Source organism: Scyliorhinus torazame, chromosome 5, assembly GCF_047496885.1.
Source record: "Scyliorhinus torazame isolate Kashiwa2021f chromosome 5, sScyTor2.1, whole genome shotgun sequence".
NCBI lineage: Eukaryota > Metazoa > Chordata > Chondrichthyes > Carcharhiniformes > Scyliorhinidae > Scyliorhinus > Scyliorhinus torazame.
Genome location: NC_092711.1, coordinates 106,459,026 through 106,480,478, shown reverse-complemented (window position 1 = coordinate 106,480,478; position 21,453 = coordinate 106,459,026). Strand labels below are relative to the sequence as shown.

At 45.6% G+C, this 21,453-nt stretch overlaps 2 long non-coding RNA genes across 3 annotated transcripts in view; one reads left to right on the top strand and one right to left on the bottom strand.

Moving 5' to 3' along the window:
* Positions 1 to 4,597, bottom strand: part of LOC140421615 (uncharacterized) — a 51,624-nt gene extending 47,027 nt beyond the window's left edge. For both annotated transcript variants that reach the window (XR_011946941.1, XR_011946942.1), the window contains exon 1: positions 4,493 to 4,597. This is a non-coding gene — a long non-coding RNA (uncharacterized lncRNA). The remainder of the gene's footprint in view (positions 1 to 4,492) is intronic.
* Positions 4,598 to 5,027: 430 nt separating this feature from the next.
* Positions 5,028 to 5,535, top strand: LOC140421617 (uncharacterized). Its single transcript, XR_011946945.1, has 2 exons — positions 5,028 to 5,123; positions 5,248 to 5,535. It is a non-coding gene; the product is annotated as an uncharacterized lncRNA (long non-coding RNA).
* Positions 5,536 to 21,453: the final 15,918 nt, after the last annotated feature.

Here is a 21,453-nt window from a genome sequence, read left to right as displayed (position 1 = left end):
GCTGATGCCCTACGTAGGGTAAACTCATCGTCCTCGTGTGCCAGGCTAAGCCTGATACAATTTAAGGTGTTACACAGGGCGCATATGACTGGAGCACGGCTCAGTAAATTTTTGGGGGTAGACGATAGGTGTGCGAGATGCTCGAGAAGCCCAGCGAATCACACCCACATGTTCTGGTCATGTCCGGCACTACAGGGGTTTTGGGTGGGGGTGACAAAGGTGCTTTCGAAAGTAGTGGGGGTCCAGGTCGAACCAAGCTGGGGGTTGGCTATATTTGGGGTTGCAGAAGAGCCGGGAGTGCAGGAGGCGAGAGAGGCCGATGTTTTGGGCTTTGCGTCCCTAGTAGCCCGGCGCAGGATACTGTTGATGTGGAAGGAAGCCAAGCCCCCGGGTGTGGAGACCTGGCTAAATGACATGGCAGGGTTTATAAAGCTGGAAAGGATTAAGTTCGTCCTAAGGGGATCGGCTCAAGGGTTCACCAGGCGGTGGCAACCGTTCGTCGAATACCTCACAGAAAGATAGAGGGAATGGAAAAGAAGAAGACAGCAGCAGCAGCCCGGTGGGGGGGGGGGGGAGAAAGAGAGGGAGAGGGGGGGGAAAGAGAGGGGGAGGGGGGGGAAAGAGAGGGGGAGGAGGGGGGAAGAGAGGGGGAGGGGGGGGAAGAGAGGGGGAGGGGGGGAAGAGAGGGGGAAGAGAGGGGGAGGGGGGGAAGAGAGGGGGAGGGGGGAAGAGAGGGGGAGGGGGGAAGAGAGGGGGAGGGGGGGGAAGAGAGGGGGAGGGGGGGGAAGAGAGGGGGAGGGGGGGGAAGAGAGGGGGAGGGGGGGAAGAGAGGGGGAGGGGGAAGAGAGGGGGAGGGGGGGGAAGAGAGGGGGGGGGGAAAGAGAGGGAGAGGGGGGAAGAGAGGGAGAGGGGGGAAGAGAGGGGGAGGGGGGGAAGAGAGGGGGAGGGGGGGGGGAAAGAGAGGGGGGGGGAGGAACCAGAAGGACTCTCAGGGTTGTTAATATATATGTATAATATGTATCGGTTGTTGTTATAGATAATTGTATATTGGACCGTTAAATCATATTTTTGGAGAGTGTTTATCTGAGACAAGGCAGTTGCCATTTAGTTTTAGTTTTTGTTATATATTATTTATTTTTTGTCTATAAAACAGGCCATTGTTATTTGTACTGTTATATTACTGTGTAAAGGATACACAATGTACGGTGATGTTTGGCCAAACATTTTCAATAAAATATCTTTTTTTTTAAAAAAGCATTAAAGTAGACAAATCCCCATGGCCAGATGGCATCTATCCCAGATTACTGAGGGACATAAGAGATGAAATCGCTGGGTCTCGAACATAAATCTTTGTGTCCTCATTGGTCACTGGTGAGATCCTAGAGGATTGGAGGATAGCCAATGTTGTACCGTTATTTAAGAAGAGTTGCAAGGATAATCCGGGTAATTATGGGCCAGTGAGCTGGACTTCAGTGATAGTGAAATTGTTGGAAAAGATTCTCAGAGATAGGATCAATGCACATTTGGATGCGAATGGTTTTATTAGCGACAGACAGCATGGTTTTGTGCGAGGGAGATCATGTCTCACTAATTTAATTGGGTTTTTTGAGGTGACAAAAATGATTGACGAGGGAAGTCTACATGGACTTTAGTAAAGCATTTGATAAGGTCCCTCATGACAGGCTGGTGCAAAAACATAGATCACATGGGGTCGGGGTGAACTAGCTGGATGGATCCAGAACTGGTTTGGCCATAGAGAGTAGCAGCAGAAGGGTGTTTTTCCGAATGGAGGTCTGTAACTAGTGGTGTTCCACAGGGATCAGTACTGGGACCTCTGCTCTTTGTAATATATATATAAACGACTTGGAAGAAAACATAGCGGGTCTGATTAGCAAGTTTGCGGATGATACTAAGATTGCAGGAGTTGCGGATAGTGATGAAGATTGTCAGAGAATAGAACTGCAGAGATAGGCTGCAAAATTAGCTAGAGAAATGGCAGATAAAATTTAACCCGGACAAATGCAAGGTGATGCAGTTTGGTAGATCCAATTCAGGTGGGACCTATAAAATAAATGGCAGAACCATCAGGAGCAGAAACACCGAGAGATCTGGGCATGTAGGTCCACAGATTCTTAAAAGTGGCAGCACAGGTGGAAATGGTGGTAAAGAAAGCATATGGCATGCTTGCCTTCATAGGACGAGTATCGAGTAAAAGCTCGAAAATTATGTTAGTTATATAGAACTCTCGCCCACACAGAACACGTGTAGGGTTTCTCTCCGCTGTAAATGGTGTGATGGTTTTTCTGTCTGTGTAACTGCTTAAAGCTCTTTCTACACTCAGTTTACTGGAACACTCACTGTGTATGTGTGTCTCTGTGCTTTTCCAGTTACACTGATGTTTGAAATCTTTTCCAACAAACAGAACAGACATAGAACATGGAACGATACAGCGCAGTACAGGCCCTTCGGCCCACGATGTTGCACCGAAACAAAAGCCATCTAACCTACACTATGCCATTATCATCCATATGCTTATCCAATAAACTTTTAAATGCCCTCAATGTTGGCGAGTTCACTACCGTTGCAGGTAGGGCATTCCACGGCCTCACCACTCTTTGCGTAAAGAACCTACCTCTGACCTCTGTCCTATATCTATTACCCCTCAGTTTAAAGCTATGTTCCCTCGTGCCAGCCATTTCCATCCACGGGAGAAGGCTCTCACTGTCCACCCTAGCTAACCCCCTGATCATTTTGTATGCCTCTATTAAGTCTCCTCTTAACCTTCTCTCCAACGAAAACAACCTCAAGTCCATCAGCCTTTCCTCATAAGATTTTCCCTCCATACCAGGCAACATCACGGTAAATCTCCTCTGCACCCGCTCCAAAGCCTCCACGTCCTTCCTATAATGCGGTGACCAGAACTGTACGCAATACTCCAAATGCGGCCGTACCAGAGTTTTGTACAGCTGCAACATGACCTCCTGACTCCGGAACTCAATCCCTCTACCAATAAAGGCCAACACTCCATAGGCCTTCTTCACAACCCTATCAACCTGGGTGGCAACTTTCAGGGATCTATGTACATGGACGCCTAGATCCCTCTGCTCATCCACACTTCCAAGAACTTTACCATTAGCCAAATATTCCGCATTCCTGTTATTCCTTCCAAAGTGAATCACCTCACACTTCTCTACATTAAACTCCATTTGCCATCTCTCAGCCCAGCTCTGCAGCTTATCTATGTCCCTCTGTAACCTGCTCCATCCTTCCACACTGTCGACAACACCACCGACTTTAGTGTTGTCTGCAAATTTACTCACCCACCCTTCTGCGCCTTCCTCTAGGTCATTGATAAAAATGACAAACAGCAACGGCCCCAGAACAGATCCTTGTGGTACACCACTTGTAACTGAACTCCATTCTGAACATTTCCCATCAACCACCACACTCTGTCTTCTTTCAGCTAGCCAATTTCTGATCCACATCTCTAACTCACCCTCAATCCCCAGCCTCCGTATTTTCTGCAATAGCCTACAGTGGGGAACCTTATCAAACGCTTTACTGAAATCCATATACACCACATCTACCCTCGTCTACCTGTTCAGTCACCTTCTCAAAGAACTCGATAAGGTTTGTGAGGCATGACCTACCCTTCACAAAGCCATGCTGACTATCCCTGATCATATTATTCCTATCTAGATGATTATAAATCTTGTCTCTTATAATCCCCTCCAAGACTTTACCCACTACAGACGTGAGGCTCACCGGTCTATAGTTGCCGGGGTTGTCTCTGCTCCCCTTTTTGAACAAAGGGACCACATTTGCTATCCTCCAGTCCTCTGGCACTATTCCTGTAGCCAATGATGACATAAAAATCAAAGCCAAAGGCTCAGCAATCTCTTCCCTGGCTTCCCAGAGAATCCTAGGATAAATCCCGTCGGGCCCCGGGGACTTCTCTATTTTCAGCCTGTCCAGAATTGCCAACACCTCTTCTCTACGTACCTCCATGCCATCTATTCTAATAGCCTGGGTCTCAGCATTCTCCTCCACAACATTATCTTTTTCCTGAGACAAACAGTACTCCTTCCACATTCAAATACCGATGATATTCAGCTTAAAAAAATTGAGTGACTCTGTCAGACCTTGATGTTTGGTTTGAATTTTCTGTCAGCCAATTCTCCACTTCCAATATCCTGTAAAAGGAGTTTATAAAAGTCATCACTGTAAGTCCAGGATAGCAATTCTGAACAGACAATTCTAGTTTCTCTGGAACATTTTTTCCTCTCTTGTTCCCCCAAAGCTGTAAATCCCAGTCCCACACACTCTCCCTGGGCTGAAATCCAAACCCATCTCACCATCTGCACCATTTCTTTCCTCCACTCCCAGTTTTCTCCCTCCCTCTCCTCTGCCTGGGTTCAGTTCTCCAGCTCCTGGCTGCAGACTGACAACAAATCAATGGGTCTTATTGGGGGGGTTTGGGGCCTCTACTCACCCGCCTGAGTCCAGCTTCACACCCGCACTGTGTCTGCTCCAACTCATAATGGCTGGGGAGTGATTGACGCCGATCGGAAGAAAGTAATCCGGGTCTGGATTTTCCCTGCAACCGGTCGCCATCTTGGGAAAGGGCGTCGGGTCTTTTGTTCTTGGAGCGGAGCGCTGGGGCGGCCATCTTAGTATGGGAAGAGGGAGTGGGCAGGGCTTCCTCCACTGTGACAGGCGCGGGTCAACCGGCGACCACCACCATCTTGGGAATGGAAGTCGGGTCTTTTCTTGGCGCGGAGCGCTGGGATAGCCATCTTGGTTAGGGAAGACGGGGTGGGCGGGACTTCCTCCCCGGTGACAGGCCCCGGATCAACCGGCGAACGCCGCCATATTGGGAATGGAAGTCGGGTCTTTTGTTCTTGGAGCAGTGCGCTTGGGCGGCCATCTTAGTACGGGAAGAGGGAGTGGGCGGGACTTCGAGGTAGTGGGCGGGACTTCCTCCCCGGTGACATCACCCAGCGGCCGCCGCCATCTTGTGGCGGGACTTTCTACCCGGGTCTTTAGTGAAGGACAATGAGCTGGAGCTGAGGTTGAAAAGTGTTCAGAGGAAGGTCTGAAATCAGATTTACAGCCAGATATCTGTAAGAACCACAAAGTTCACATTCAGTATGTTTGGCAAATGAAATCACAATGCTGCAAACACTCCGTTCTGAAGAAGAATCAGGTTGCATTGGAAATGTTAACTCTCTTTCTCTCTCTTCACAGAAGCTGCCAAACCTGCTGAGGATTTCCACAACTTTGTGTTTTCACTTCACATTTCCAGCTTCTGCAGTGTTTTACTCAAATTATTATTATGGTTTTGAAATTGTGTTACATTACCAGTTCAGAGTAATATAATTGTCACCATTTAAATGTCCAAATCAATAATTATTTGTTTAACTGAGACTGGGCTGTTCAGCAGCAATGTCAGAAATCACTTCACAAAATATAGTGAAATCTGGAATTCTGTTCAGATTCAGTCAACAGAAACTATAAAAACTGAGATTGATAGAAGTTTGTGACATGAAAGTATTAATGGTTATAGAATCAAGGGAGATGGATGGATTTAACAAACAGATCAGGCATCTGCAAACTGGAGCTCAATGTTTGCGGTTGAACCGATTCTGTTTTTGTTTTGAAGGTGGTGTTCGTTTCCTGTCCTGTCGATTATCTCCACACCCATGGGTAATTTGTTGGAGGTGGGATAATAACCTTTATTGGTGTCACAAGTAAGCTTTCATTAAGTAACCTTGCAGACCAAGGCAGGCCAGCAGCACGGGTCAAATCCCGTACCAGCCACCCCGAACAGGCACCGGAATGTGGCGACTAGGGGCTTTTCACAGTAACTTCATTTGAAGCCTACTTGTGACAATAAACGATTTTCATTTTCATCCATTTCATTTCAAGTAACTTTCAAGCTTGAAGGGCCAAAAGGCCTCCTCCTGCTGCTATCTTCTATGTATCTTCTATGTAACACTGCAATCAAGTTACTGTGAAAATCCCCCAATTGCCACACTCCAGCGCCTGTTGGGGTAAATTGAGGGAAAATCAGAATAATAATGAATGTCCAATTCAATTTACAATTCACCTCACGTCTTTTGGGACTTGTGGGAGACCCAGACAGACACGGGGAGAACGTGCAGACTCCGCACAGACAGTGACCCAAGGTCCCTGGTGCTGTGAAGCAACAATGCTAACCACTGTGCTACCGTGAAGGGGGAGAGGGTTTCTGCAGTGACACAGTCTTGTCTGATCCCAGTCTTCATTGAGATAGTGTCTGGGGTGTTTCCATTGATGAGAATATGGCTTGTGTGTCATCGTGGTGGAGGATGGTGGACAAGTTCTGAGGACAGCCACATTTGAGGAACATACTGAATGAAAGATCACTTTGACATTGTGAAGTGTTTTTGTGATGTCAGAAAAGACCTGTGAGGGGCAGCATGTGGCACAGCGGTTAGCACTGGGACTGCTGCGCTGAGGACCCAGGTTCGCATCCCGGCCCTGGGTCACTGTCCGTGTGGAGTTTGCACATTCTCCCCATGTCTGCGTGGGTTTCACCCCCACAACCCAAAGATATGCAGGGTAGGTGGATTTGCCACGCTAAATTGCCCCTCAGTTGGAAAAAAAAAAGAATTGGGTACTCTAAATTTATTTAAAAAAAGGAAAAGACCTGTGATTGGTGCTGTTCCTTGTATTTTGCTTGATTTTGTCACATATTGTAGAATGTCTTTGGTGCCTCACGAAGTGAGAAAACCTAACTGTGACTCTTTGCCGCTAAGATGAGATCATTGAGGAGGATCCTGGCAATGATCTCTTTTTTAAAAAATAGATTTCGTGTACACAATTCATTTTTTCCAATTTAAGGGGCAATTTAGCGTGGCCAATCCACCTAACCGGCACTTCTTTGTGGTTGTGGGGGCGAAACCCACGCAAACACAAGGAGAATGTCCAAACTCTTCATGGACAGTGACCCAGAGCCTGGATCGATTCTGGGACCCCGGTGCCATGAGGCAGCAATGCTAACCAATGCGCCACCGTGCTGCCCTGGCAATGATCTTCTCTGGCAGACAGCAGCGAGTCCCCTGTGTAATTACCACAATCTGACCTGACTTGTCTGACTTCAATACAGTCACAGTGTCTGAGATCCCCGGCATGCATCCTTCTTCCCAGGTGAGGAATATGAGATTGTGTAGCTATGCCAGGAGTGTAACCCTGCCATGCTTTAGAATTTCAGCAGGGATTCATTCTGCTCCAGAGGCCGTGGTGTTTTCCAGCTGTTGAATGGCTTTTTCACTCACTGGGTACCACGGGGACAGGATACTGAGGAATTGACTTGAGGACGTTGAAGTCAAAGACAGAGTCTCGGTCGAGGGATTCTTCAGAATGTTCCCTCCAGTGAGCACTGACTGACTGTCTGTCCTTGATGAGTTCCCCTCCACACTTTGCTCTCAGTGGGGTGGGCCATTGACTGCTTAGGTCATCAATTGTATTGGCAGCGCTGATAAAACCATGCATGCCATTGCTTTCCATGAGCTGTTGGCTATCCCTCACTCTACCCTCTAAAGGCTTTAGAATCACGAAAAACCTGGAGCAGGCAGCTCAAAAGCACTGGAGCGGAACTTCTAGCAGTGCCTTCACAAGATGCTCCAAATCCAGGGGCAGGAGGGCAGTTCAACAGAGGAAAGGGAAAACTGGGAGTGGGGGAAAGAAAGTCGGGGGCAGAGGTGAGTGTAGTGGCCATCACTAAGGAGAAGGTGCTGGGGAAGCTGAAAGGTCTGAAGGTGGATAAATCACCCAGACTGGATTGAGTACACTGCAGGGTACCAAAGGAGATAACTGCAGAGGTTGTGGAGCCATTGGTGATGATCCTTCAGGGATCACTGTAGTGAAGGGCCTCACAGAGGACAAGGAAATGGCTAATGTAACACCCCAATTTAAGAAGGGAAGGAAGTAGAAGATGAGAAATTATAGGGTTGCGGACAGATGAGGGATTCCCCTTTCCGTCTGCACCCAATGAGGGATACAGTGCCGGAGCGTCTGCCACTTTAACTGGCGCACGTTCAACTTTCTTTTCCGCATAGGATTTTACGTCATCTCTTTTCGCGAAACTAAACACGTATTTTGGAAATTTGAGACAAATGGAAAGTAGAAAGTTCGAAGCAAAGATTAGATTGTAGTTGTATTAAGGAGAAGGTTGGGAGGATGGTGCATTAAAAAAATGTAGAAGTTGTTGGGTTAGGGTTTTAAAATTAAAAAAATTTATTAACTAACATCCCAAGTGAAAAAACATATATAGTTTATTAAGTTAAAATATTTATTAAGTTATTTGAATTTTTGAACAGATTCAATGTCCGAACGTGTAGCTGGGAAGGTTTTGCAGCGAGGAGATCACCCTTTATGGGGTTAAGTAGCACCAAGTAAGCGTTCCTTGCACCAGTTCACTCCACACATTGCCGTTCATACAGATATATCTGTTAATTTATTCACTTCAGATAATTTTTTTTCTAATATGGGATAGTAGTGAGCTCGGGTTAAGTTGTAGTGTTGTGGGTTTCTGAGGGTTAGACAGTGGTTAATATTTAGGGGTATGGTCCTGGAAAATGTTTTGAAACGCGATCAATTACACTCAAGACGAAGTGATTTCATAACCGAAGGCTTTAATCTACTAGAACTTGTTCCCCAGCAGCTTCGATACAGAAAGTGAAGGCTGCTGGGACGGCACCGTTTCTTATACTCCGCCTGTCAGGGCGGAGCTACGTACAACAGCCAATGGTAGACTCCTGGGTCTAACCAATGGTCATCAGCCTCTTGGGTACCGCAATACCTGGTACTACCACATTCACCCCCTGTTAAAAAAGAGTCCGGCCGGGGTGGTGGCCAGTGGTAACAGTCGCCTTTAGCATGGTATGACCAGGTATGGAGGTACCGTGGTGTCGAGGATATTTACAAAGTGTTCACAGTGAAGCAATCAGTCGATCGGGTGGCCTGGTCGTCCTTTTGGAGCGTCTGTGCTTCGGTGGTGATTCTGGTGGGCGTCCCGGTGGTTGCGACTCCGGGACCATGGTTTTGGCCTCCCTGGCAGCTTCGTCAACCCTAGGCGGCGCTGTTGGGGCAAACTGTTGACACGCGGGGGGGGGGTGCCTGTAGGGGGCATTGGTGGGTGGGCGGGCCTAGGCAGGAGTGGTGGGGGTAATGGTTCGGGTGCGTGTGGGGTTCCGGCGGGCGCCAGGTCCCGAAGGGAGACTGTATCTTGCCGGCCGTCAGGGAATGCCACGTAGGCGTACTGGGGGTTAGCGTGCAGCAGGTGGACCCTCACGTGCTTCTGAAGCAGGATGGGTCCGGGTGTCGCTAGCCAGGTTGGGAGCGAGGTCCCGGAGGAGGACATCCTGGGGAAAACAAGGAGACGTTCATGAGGTGTCTGATTTGTGGTTGTACAGAGCAGCGACCGGATGGCGTGGAGGGCCATCGGGAGGACTTCTTGCCAGCGGGAAACTGGGAGATTCCTGGTCTGTAGGATGCCCTTGCTGAGCAGGAATTGACGCAGTTCGTCGCTCATAAAGGAGGACCCCCTATCACTGTGTATGTACGCGGGGAAACCGAACAGTGTAAAGATACCCTGGAGGGCCTTGATGACGGTGGTTGTGGTCATGTCTGGGCAGGGGATGGCGAATGGGTTTGCAATCCGGGGTGAGGTTCGCAAACAGGGAAGGCGGGTCGACCATAAGGGTCGCGAGGCCGCAGACAGTAAGGGGAGGTATAGGGCCGCCGAATTTAAAGGTCAGGCTTTGCAAATGGCATTGGAAGTCCAGCCCCAGGAGGGTAGCCGCGCAGAGGTGCGGCAGGACATACAGGCGGAAATTGTCGAATTTCCTGCCTTGGACAGTGAGGTTTGCGAGGCAGAACCCCTTTATCTCCACCTAGTGTGACCCGGAGGCCAGGGAGATCCTTTGGTTTACAGGGTGGGTTACAAGTGAACAGCTCCGTGTCGGGGTGAACAAAGCTTTCCGTGTTCCCAGAGTCAATCAGGCAAGACGTCTCATGGCCGCTGATGAAGTCCGTCGTTGTAGCTGTTGCGAGTGTCCGGGGTCGACTTTGGTCCAGTGTCACCGAGGCCAGATGAAGCAGTTGCGAGTTCTGATCGGGCAGCCTGTAGTCGGCCGTGCTGGGGACCTGGGGCCCCATCCAAGATGGCGTCACCCATGGGTCGCACATGGTGTCCGTGGATGAACAAGATGGCGGCGGCAATGGACAAAATGGCGGCGCCCACCTGTCCAGCGTGGTGTCCGGGGGGCAAGATGGCCGCGCCCGTGGGTCGCACGTGGCCCTAGGATAGGGGGGTGGCGGTGAGCGCTGGCCGGTCGGGGCCTGAAGGGGGGTTGCCGCGGCACTCTGGGGTCGCTGGAGACCGCGACCACGGCGCGGGCCAAGTAGACCCCCACAAAGTGGCCTTCTTGCCGCACCCTTTGCAGGTGGCGGTGTGGGCCGGGCAGTGCGGGCGGGGATGATTCGCCTGCCCGCAGAAGAAACCGGGGCCCGGCGGCGATAGCGGGCCGTCTCGTAGTGCAGGCCTGCGGGGTCAGGGAGAAGGTCTGCAGGGTGCTACGCAGCCCAGGGGGCCGTCGCGTGGTCGGGCGCATAGGACTGCGCGTTTTTGTAGGCAACGTCCATGGACCCTGCCAGGGCCCGTGCCTCTCTAAGTCCCAGGGTGTCCCTTTCTAGAAGTCTTTGGCGGATATCTGAGGAGCTCATACCTGATACGAAAGCATCTCTGATTTAAAGTTCCGTGTGCTCGCCCCCCAAAACGTGCGGGCAGCCACAGTTTCAGCCCAGCACCAGTAGCGCCCGGTAGAAATCTTCCAACGATTCCCTGGGGCATTGCCGTCTAGTTGCAAGCAGGTGACGTGCGTAGACCTGATTTACAGGACGGATATAATGTCCTTCTAGCAGTTCGATCGCGGCATCATAGTTCTCCGCCTCCTCGATAAGTGGGTAGATCCCAGGGCTGACCTTTGAGCGCAGGAGATGCATTTTCTGTCCAGTGGGGGTGCCTCCGGCCGTCTCGAGGTAGCCGTTAAAGCACGCCAGCCAGCGTTTAAATATTGCAGCCGAGTTCTCCGCGTGGGGGCTGAGTTGAAGGCACTCCGGTTTGATTCGGAGATCCATCCTGCCAGCTTAAGTCTAGTAGATTAAATTGATGCGCGATCAATTACACTCAAGATGAAGTGATTTCATAACCGAAGGCTTTAATCTACTAGACCTTGTTCCCCAGCAGCTTTGATACAGAAAGTGAAGGCTGCTGGGACGGCACCGTTTGACAGGCGGAGCTACGTACAACTGCCAATGGTAGACTCCTGGGTCTAACCAATGGACATCAGCCTCTTGGGTACCGCAATACCTGATACTACCACAGTTCCCATTAAGGGACTTGGGGTTAGGGTGTAGGGTGTGAATTGATGGTCTAAAAGTTGTAATTGAAGCGCCAGGTTAGGATCCGAATAAATGTTCCCCTCAAGGGACTTGGGGTTAGGTTTTAGGGTGTGGATAGGTGATGTAAAAGTTGTAGTAATTTTAGGATGAGGGAAGAAATTACGGTTAGGGTTAGCCAAGAATTGGGGTTAGGTTAGGTTAGGGTTATGGTTCGGGTGATTATGGTCAGGTTCGGGTGGGTTAGGGTCAGGTCTTAGGGTGTGGATAGGTAATGTAAAGGTTGTTGTAATCCAGGGTTAGGCTCAGTGTCTGGATAAATGTATCCCTCAAGGGGCTTCGGGTTAGATTTTAGGGTGTGGATAGGTGATGTAAAGGTTGTTGTAATTTAGGGTTCGAGTCTGGATAAATCTACCCCTCCAGGGACTTAGGGTTGTGTTTTAGGGTGTGGATAGGTGATGTATAAGTTATTGTTGTATTGGGGTTAGGGTTTGCGTATGTCATATAACATACATATGAACATATATTTTGGTGTTATGAAAAGATCATAATTTACCTTGTTTTTGTTCCCTGTCCCTTACCTGGGGCTACAACTTCAAGCGACCAGGTTTTTTTGGGGGGGATTGGGGTGGGGGTGGTGGTTTAGGGATAGATTTGTGTTTACTATACCCTAGTTAGGGTTAAGATTAGGGTGAGGTCCAAGATACAAAGCTCAAGGCCCAAGGTTTTCGGGTGGGGATCAAGGGCCGGGGTCAGGGTTTAAGGTTAAGGTCGAGACTCGGGGTCAGGGTATGATGAAAGACTGAATAAGCGTTGTTATCAAGGGAATATGTATTCATGTTTGAAAATTCTGTTCAATTTTCATTTAGACTGTTCGGGGACTTTGTTCTAAGATTTAGAATCCAATGTCTTTCACGTCTTTTTCTTTGTGGAGTTGACCATTTGCTATTTGCTTCTTAGCCTATAATTTGTAATGCATCAAGGCCAAGCTCTACAAAATGTATGTTAATTAATTGATGTATTTTCTAAGTACGGATCTCACTGCAATGTCCTGTCAGTCTGTTTCGCCGATGTACAAAATATCACACCTTTTACACCGTATAGCATAGACCAAATTTTTATGTTGGCATGTTATTTTTTGTTTTATTGAGGTACTTTTCCTACTCTGGGATTGTGAATTATAGATGTGATTTTAAAATATTTACAGCTTGTGCAGTTGGCACGTCCACAATTGTAGGTCTTTTCCAAGGGTAGTTTGCTCTTGACCTAAAGGTCTTTTAGGTTCTTGCTTCTCTTGTCGGCAGAGACTATATCCCAATGGGCTAATGGAACAATGTCCTGTTTAAATTTCTCAAATGTTTTTTGATGAGTTTATTTATTTGTGTGGTTTTACTGTTGTACTGTATTACAAAAGGTATTTTTGAGGACAAAGTTTTATTGCTGGAGGGATTATGTAATTCTGCGAGAAAGTTTGACTTAAAATATCTAAGAAATCTTTTTGTGTATCCTCTATGTTGTAAAGCTGTAAATAAAGTATGTACTGCAGTCTCAAAATCTGAGTTTTCTGAGCAAATGCGGTGGAACCTTGTCAATGGCGATTTGATGAGGCCCCGAAAAACGTGTTTCGGGTGATGGTTGTTCGTGTGCAGAAGTGCGTGAGTGTCTGTCGGTTTAAAGAAAACGTTAGGAGCTAATTTGTATTCACCATTTGCCTTTATATACAGTGGTGTCCAAAACATCAATTGTGTGTTCATGTGTAATGACTTTGATTTTAATAGATGGGTGATGATTGTTCAGGATATGTACAAATTGGTCAAATTCCAGTTGTGTGTGTGTCCAAATGCCCCACATATCATCTAGATATCTGCAGCAGCATCATGGTGTCTTGGGGCACTTTTTGAAGACAGTTTCTTCCCATTCGGCCATGTAGATATTGGCATAAACCGGTGCAGATTTTTTGCCCATTGCTGTACCCTTAATCTGTAGATAATGTTTGTTATTAAATTGAAAGTCATTTGTTGTCAGTCCGAAGTGTAATAGTTGAACAAGGATTGCATCCGGTCTGTCAGGTTGCCACTATTTCTTGAAAATATTTCTCACCGCCTCAATTCCTCTATCCGTCTCAATGTTGGTGTAGAGGTTATCGACGTCCATGGTGAATAGTATTGTGTTAGAAGTGATAGTTAGGGATCTAACAATTTCAATGAAATGATGTGTGTCTTTAATGTAACTCGGATGTTTTGGGGCTAAGGGATTTAAAAATGAGTCAATGTATTCCGCAATCCAATAGGACTCGCTCCCACAGTCTGAAACTGTGGGTCTACCTGGGGGAATTTTATGTGGTACAGTCCATGTTTCCGGATTTTTATGTATTTTTGGGAGGAGGTAAAATATTCGTGGTAAAGGTTGAAATTGTTTAAAATAGTCCATTTGTTTCTCAGTAATACAGTGTAAATTGTATAATTGTACTAACAAGTCTGTGATCTGCTCATATGTTTGGTGGTATATTGGTGCTGGTAATTTAGTATAATATTTAGTGTTGTTGAGTTGCCGATAAGCTTCAAAAAGGTATTGTTGCCGATTCATAATAATAATATTATTCCCTTTGCTAGTTTTATAATGATATCTTGAGTTAGATTTAAGCTGCATGATTGCTTGCCTCTATTCTTGTTAAGTTTTGTTTATCGTTTACTTGTTTGATCTTTGTAATGTCTGAGTTAATGTTTTGGATAAAACTTTGCATTTTCGGGTCGATTTTCTGTTCCGGTGGGTTCCAATCCGATTGGGGTAGGAAGGGTTGTTCATCCTCTGATGTTGAGTATTCAAAGAAACTCAGAATTTTAATTCTTCTGTAAAATCTTTCAAGATCTATTTGAATTTGTGTATTGTCTGGCTTTTGTACTGGGACGAAGGTTAAACCTTTATTTAAAATCTTTTCTTGTATGGTGGTGAGTTTGAATGTGTTTGATATGTTAACTATTGTATTGTCGAGATTAAGTGGTTCTTTTTGCAGGCTTGTTTTGTTATTGTGTAAATAGAACAAAGAACAAAGAAAAGTACAGCACAGGAACAGGCCCTTCGGCCCTACAAGCCCATGCCGACCATGCTGCCTGACTAAACTACAATCTTCTACACTTCCTGGGTCCATATCCCTCTATTCCTATTCATGTATTTGTCAAGATGCCCCTTAAATGTCACTATCGTCCCTGCTTCCACCACCTCCTCTGCCAGCGAGTTCCAGGCACCCACTACCCTCTGTGTAAAAAAACTTGCCTCGTACATCTCCTCTAAACCTTGCCCCTCGCACCTTAAACCTATGCCCCCTAGTAATGATCTATGAGGTGGTTAGTTTTACCGTGTCCTGTAGATCAGTGGCCCCGTTTTCCAGCAGTCGCTGCCGAACGTAGTTCGACCGGACCCCAGCCACGTAGGTGTCCCGGATCATCAGCTTCATGTGCCCATCGGCCTTCACATCCCTGTAGTTGCAGTTGCAGGCGAGTAGTGTCAGGTTCTCTAGATACTCGTCCAGCGATTCCCCGGCGCATTGACGGCGGGCAGTGAGGAGGAGCCGCGCGAACACTTCGTTCTCGGGCTTCACAAAATGTCTCTTTAGAATCGCGACCGCCGCTTCGTGTGTGACTGCGTCCTCAATCATACCCGAGATTCGGTGGCTCACCCGGGCGTGGGGGAGGCACAGCTTGCGGGCGTCGGACGGAGGCGTTTCAGAGGAGTCGAGGTAGGCCTCAAAACAGTGGAGCCAGTGGGTGAAGATTTCTTTAGCTTCTGCTGCTCGTGCGACGAGTTCATCAGGCTTCAGAGCGGCTTCCATCGTGATGTCTTTGGATAATAAATTGAGGTACCATCAATTCACTACAAGACGATGAGAACGAGTGAACATAGGCTTTATTAGCCAAGAACTTTCCTGCCTGTGACTGCTGTAACAATGAGCACCGCCCACAGGCGGCAGGTCTATATACCTCCCCGGGGGAGGGGGGAGCGGAGCCAGAGGCAGAGCCCACCAGGGTTCCATAACAATACGTGGAAGGAGATCATATTACCATTCCCTGGCCAGAGGCCACTGTACGATACAGACAATTTATATTATGGTGAATACATTCACCACATTTGATATACGTGGGATAAAACATTTTTTTCTAATAAATTCTTTGAGGGTGATAATTGTATTTGTTTTTTTGGAAGACTCTGGCTATAATTAATTTCCGTGATAAAGATTTTAGTTTTGGGGAATTTTTGTGTGGCTACTTTTAAAAGAATTTGTAATTGTTTGATTGCAGTGGTAGCTCTGCGTACGGTTAAAATGCCAATTGAAAATATAATTGTGTTTACTATGGGTGGAATTTTAATTTATTTAGAATGGAAGTAATGTGGATGAATTTAGCTCGGGGAAAACTGTCAAATTGAATGTTAGGGATTGGACAACTCTTAATTGTGGACAGATTGGAGTCTCCTATGATTAGAATGGATTTTTTTGGGACTAAGCCACTTTTAATATGTATGAGATATCTGTGGTTGTGTTATTTGTGGTAGTGGGTAAAGTCCTTTTTTTGGTGTTTGTGTAGCATTGATTTTCTTTTCAATTGGGCTATCAATTGTGTCGACCCATGATTGTGCCTGGACCGGAGCTGTTAATGGGTTGAGATATGCGGGGTTGAGATATGCGGTACAAGTTGGAACTACTGGTGAGGGTGAAATCCTGTTGTTGTGACGAGGCATTGTATGATGGAAATCTGAATCCATGTCCTGTGTCTTAGGTGAATCAATGATGTCAGTATCCTTGGGTGATACATTTATTTTTGAGTTGAAAATGAAGTTTTTAAAAAAAATTATATCGAATTTAGCATTTTCCTTAAAGTTTTTCTTGTACCATCTTTTTGCTGTGCAGAATGCTTCTTGTGATCTATCCTTATTATCAATTCTTTCTAAATTTATTAAGTATTATTTTTAAATTTGTTATATAATGGTCCATTAGAATTATTTGAGTATTTTGGGCCCAATTGTTTGCATTAGTCATCAATTTTGTACTTATTTCAGGGGTGACTCCTGTGGGTCGGATTGAATTAATTAATGTTTTTGACAATTTTTTGATACTTTTGGGGATATCTCCTATTATTGTAAGATGATGCATAGATTGTAGCATTTTATATATAATTTTGGTTGTTGAACCAATATTTTCTTCAGTAGGAAGACTGGTGGTATTCATCCTTAAAAGAAAACAGAAAAAATTAAATTCTTATATAATTTTAAACGTTTTATATGTGAGTAATAATTACCTATAAATTATTTTTGAAAAAACCGAGAATGAATGCAATCTAAAATCAGAACAATTTTTTGAGAAAGATAAATGAAAAATGATTTGTTTTAAAAAATATATCAAAATATTAATGCAATTATTATTACACTTTAAATTATTTTAATGTGATAAAGATAGAGAGCCTGAGATCAATCAGATGTGAGACTGTAAAGGAACTTTAAGAAACAAATTAATAAATATAAGATGATCAAAGAGGAGTTTTTCTCTAACAAATTGTGACATACCTGGAAAGTGGTCCTGTTGAAATTTTGGATCAGATGGTAGTCTAACACTCGACTGTCTGGCGGAAGGAATCATTTTTTGTTTTAGACTTTATTTTTAGTTTTATTAAAAATATTTGAATTGAAAAATGCTACCTGAAGAGTTGTCCTATTGAAATTTTGAATCGGATGGTAGACTAACCCTCGATTGTTTAGCGATGGGAATCGTCCTTTGTAAATGTTCCAAGTTTTTTTTAACATTAAAAAACGACAGAATTTAAAAATGTGCTATCTGCATCAAAGTAGAGAGTACAGTTCTTTATGTGGGCTACTAAAACCTGTTTCTTAGGCAAACATTGGTCCCTACATGTTTCGTAGACAATACTGCTCCTCAGGGGACTGTTTTTCGTCCACTAAGAGCCTTCCTCTCACTAAGTGTGCAGCACCAATTTCCAAATTAAAAAAATCCTTATAAAAAATCAAATTACGTGATTAGTAAATCTTACAACTATGAAAAAATATTCAATTATTGAAATGGTTTTACCTCAAAAAAGTCAAAAATAGCAAAGCTGTTCTGAGAAATGTCTCAAATTGTGGAGAACTTGACAACGCCAGTGGCTCCTGATTGTGTCTGGAACCTGCTGGCAAACTGCCAATCAGCAGCTGCAGAAAACCGCTTGTTACAACTGTCTTTGCCAATGGTTACCGTAAAAGCCTCCTATACCTTTGTGCTATATTGCCACCCTGGAAAACTATGTATATCCCATGGAAAGTAATAGGTTAAAAATTCAAAACAAAAAATTAAAATTTGACATTTTTTTTTTAGCATTAAGCCAACTAAACTGTAGAGATATATTAAATAAGGGGTTAAACTAAATTAGGACAAAGGTAGGAGTCATTGAGGTTTGGGATAGGGTCGGAACCACAAAAACCATCAGGGGACTGAGGGCTAGTCCCTGGGTCAGGTTAGGGTTAAAAATAATTTAATTGTTGTTTGTTTTCTGGTTGTATGTTATTTTATCCAGTTGTTTAGGATTGCAATGGCAGTGTCACTTGTCCAATGTATGTTGTTATGTGACACTCTGAAAAGCTCATTTGGTATACTTGGGATGAACATTTTACTCCTGATGAATTGATTTGGGCGACAATTGTCTCCATTTGTTTTTTGGGGAGACTGGCTGTAATTAAATTCAGTGATGAAGATTTCTGTTTTGGGGAATTTCTCTTTTGCTACTTTTAATAGTATTTGGAGTTGTTTAATCGCAGTAGTAGCTCTCTGTGTCCGGTTAAAAATACCAATTGAAAATATTATCCTCTCTATTTTGGGATAATGTTTTAGTTTATTTAAAATGAATATAATATGGATAAATTTGGCTCTAGGGAAACAGTCGAATTGGATGTTGGGGACTGGGCAACTGTTAATTTTGGAGAGATTGGAGTCCCCTATGGCCAGTGTGGATTTTTTGGAACTAATAACAATTTTTTATTTTTGTAGTATGTATGAGGGTGTTGAGACATCATCAATGTGGTTTTTCTGTGTGGTAGAAGATACGTCCATTTTGGGTGTTTGTACAGGACTGTTTTTATTTTCAACTGGGCTGTCAGCAGTGTGGAACCATGGGCGGAATTCTTCCCCCCCCCCCCCACGACAGGTGGGAGAATCGCCGGGGCACCGCGCGAGTCCCGCCACACCGCCCCGACACCTGCACGCGATTCTCCCACCCACCCACACCCCCAAACCAGCGCCGCGGGAATCATGCCTGGCCGCTCGGAGAATCGCCGCTCGCCTAGCGGTGATTCTCCGGCCCGATGGGCTGAGCGGCCGGCCCAACACGACAGGTTCCCGCTGGCGCTGGCCACACCTGGTCGCTGCCGGTGGGAACTGCGCGGGAACGCTGGGGGGGGGGGCCTGTGGCGGGGGAGGGGTGTTCCTGCACCGGGGGAGGCCTCCGATGGCGCCGGCCAACCCGCGCAAGCGCGGGTGATGTCATTTGCACAGCGCCAAGGCCCAGCGCGCGTAAAATACTCGACGCCTCTCCTAGCCCCCCGGGGGTGGGTGAATAGGGGGCTGGGAGCGGGCGCTGACGCCGGAGTGAAACACTCCGGTTTTCACTCCGGCGTCGGCACTTAGACTCCCGTTGGGAGAATCGCGCCCCATGTTTGTGCCTGGACCGGGGCTGCCAGTCGGGTCATATCTGCGGTACAGGTTGGTGCACCTGATGGTGGTGAAACTATGTGACTGTGACCAGTAATTGAATTCAAAGAATTAAATGAGGCCATCACATTTGGTATTAAATGTATTGGTGTTTTGTTCGCCATTTTCAATGATGTTGCTGAATTCTTAGGAATTATGTTTTTTGAGGAATTGTTGTGAAATCCTCAAATTCTGAGCTACTGTAGAACACAGAACATAGAACATTACAGCGCAGTACAGGCCCTTCGATCCTCGATATTGTGCCGACCTGTGAAACCACTCGAAAGCTCTTCTACACTATTCCCTTATCATCCATATGTCTATCCAATGACCATTTGAATGCCCTTAGTGTTGGCGAGTCCACTACTGTTGCAGGCAGGGCATTCCACGCCCTTACTACTCTCGGAGTAAAGAACCTACCTCTGACATCTGTCTTATATCTATCTCCCCTCAATTTAAAGCTGTGTCCCCTCGTGCTAGACATTACCATCCGAGGAAAAAGGCTCCCACTGTCCACCCTATCCAATCCTCTGATCATCTTGTATGCCTCAATTAAGTCACCTCTTAACCTTCTTCTCTCTAACGAAAACAGCCTCAAGTCCCTCAGCCTTTCCTCATAAGATCTTCCCTCCATACCAGGCAACATTCTGGTAAATCTCCTCTGCACCCTTTCCAATGCTTCCACATCCTTCCTATAATGCAGCGACCAGAATTGCACGCAATACTCCAAATGCGGCCGCACCAGAGTTTTGTACAGTTGCAACATGACCTCATGACTCCGAAACTCAATCCCTCTACCAATAAAAGCTAACACACCGTACGCCTTCTTAACAACCCTCTCAACCTGGGTGGCAATTTTCAGGGATCTATGTACATGGACACCGAGATCTCTCTGCTCATCCACACTGCCAAGAATCTTACCATTAGCCCAGTACTCAGTCTTCCTGTTATTCCTTCCAAAATGAATCACCTCACGCTTTTCTGCATTAAACTCCATTTGCCACCTCTCAGCCCAGCGCTGCAGCTTATCTATGTCCCTCTGTACCTTGTAACATCCTTCCGCACTGTCCACAGCTCCACCGACTTTAGTGTCATCCGCAAATTTACTCACCAATCCTTCTACGCCCTCCAGGTCATTTATAAAAATGACAAACAACAGTGGCCCCAAAACAGATCCTTGTGGTACACCACTAGTAACTGGACTCCAGTCTGAACACTTCCCATCAACCACCACCCTTTGTCTTCTTCCAGCTAGCCAATTTCTGATCCAAACTGCTAAATCTCCCTGAATCCCATGCCTCTGTATTTTCTGCAGTAGCCTACCGTGGGGAACCTGTTGGAATCTTTAATTGAAGGATCTTAACCTGCCGAACTACGCCAAGTTGGGGGAAGCTTAGTTGATGAATTAAAGTCTTGGCGCACTACGACAAGTTGAAAGATCTGTAATATTTCTGGGCTATGCCAAGTTGATGGATTCCTAGTATTATTTGACTGTGTAAAGTTGAAGGAATTTATATTATTTCTACTATTCGGTTACCAGTAGCACTTTGCGATTACTGGGACTGAGCAGAAATTTGCAGTTAAAACTTCTCAGGTGCCAAAAGGAATTCTTTTATTTTGTCTTCTATTGATTACAATTTGAAAGTCATTTAAAAGGCAATTCGTAGACAATTTGAAGCTTTCAGAGAATTACAGACATTATCTTTCTTTGCTTAGGCAGACAGCACGAAAGTAACTTTTAAAAGGTCAAAGTCTGGAAATGAAACATGAAGAGAGAGAGAGAGATAATCTTCAACTAAACTCAAACTCAAAGTACGAAACAGACTAACAGACTGACAGAATCAAAGACAGAACCCCCAAAATTAAAGAAAACTAAAGACAAACTATTAAGGACAGATTATTAAGGACAGACAATTAAGGACAGACCGACAGACTAACACACTGACAGACTACATCACTGACACAGACTAACACCCCGAAAAAAGACTAAAATGGCGGGCGGAAACTTTTCAGTTAAACACTTTCATATCTGTCTTAAGTCATCTAATCACACCCCAATATAATCCTAATTGGTTTGGGTTAGACACAAACACATTTGATTTGATGGCAAGCCGTCCATCTTCAATGTGCAACATTAGCTTTTAATTGTTTCATGTCTGCATGTTATGGAATGCGATATTCTGCTAATCTTTACCAGCAGTAAACTGGTTTTAAGCTAGCTTGGCTAATGTAACAATGGAGACTTCATATCGAGATTGATTGAGTAAAATATATATTTGATT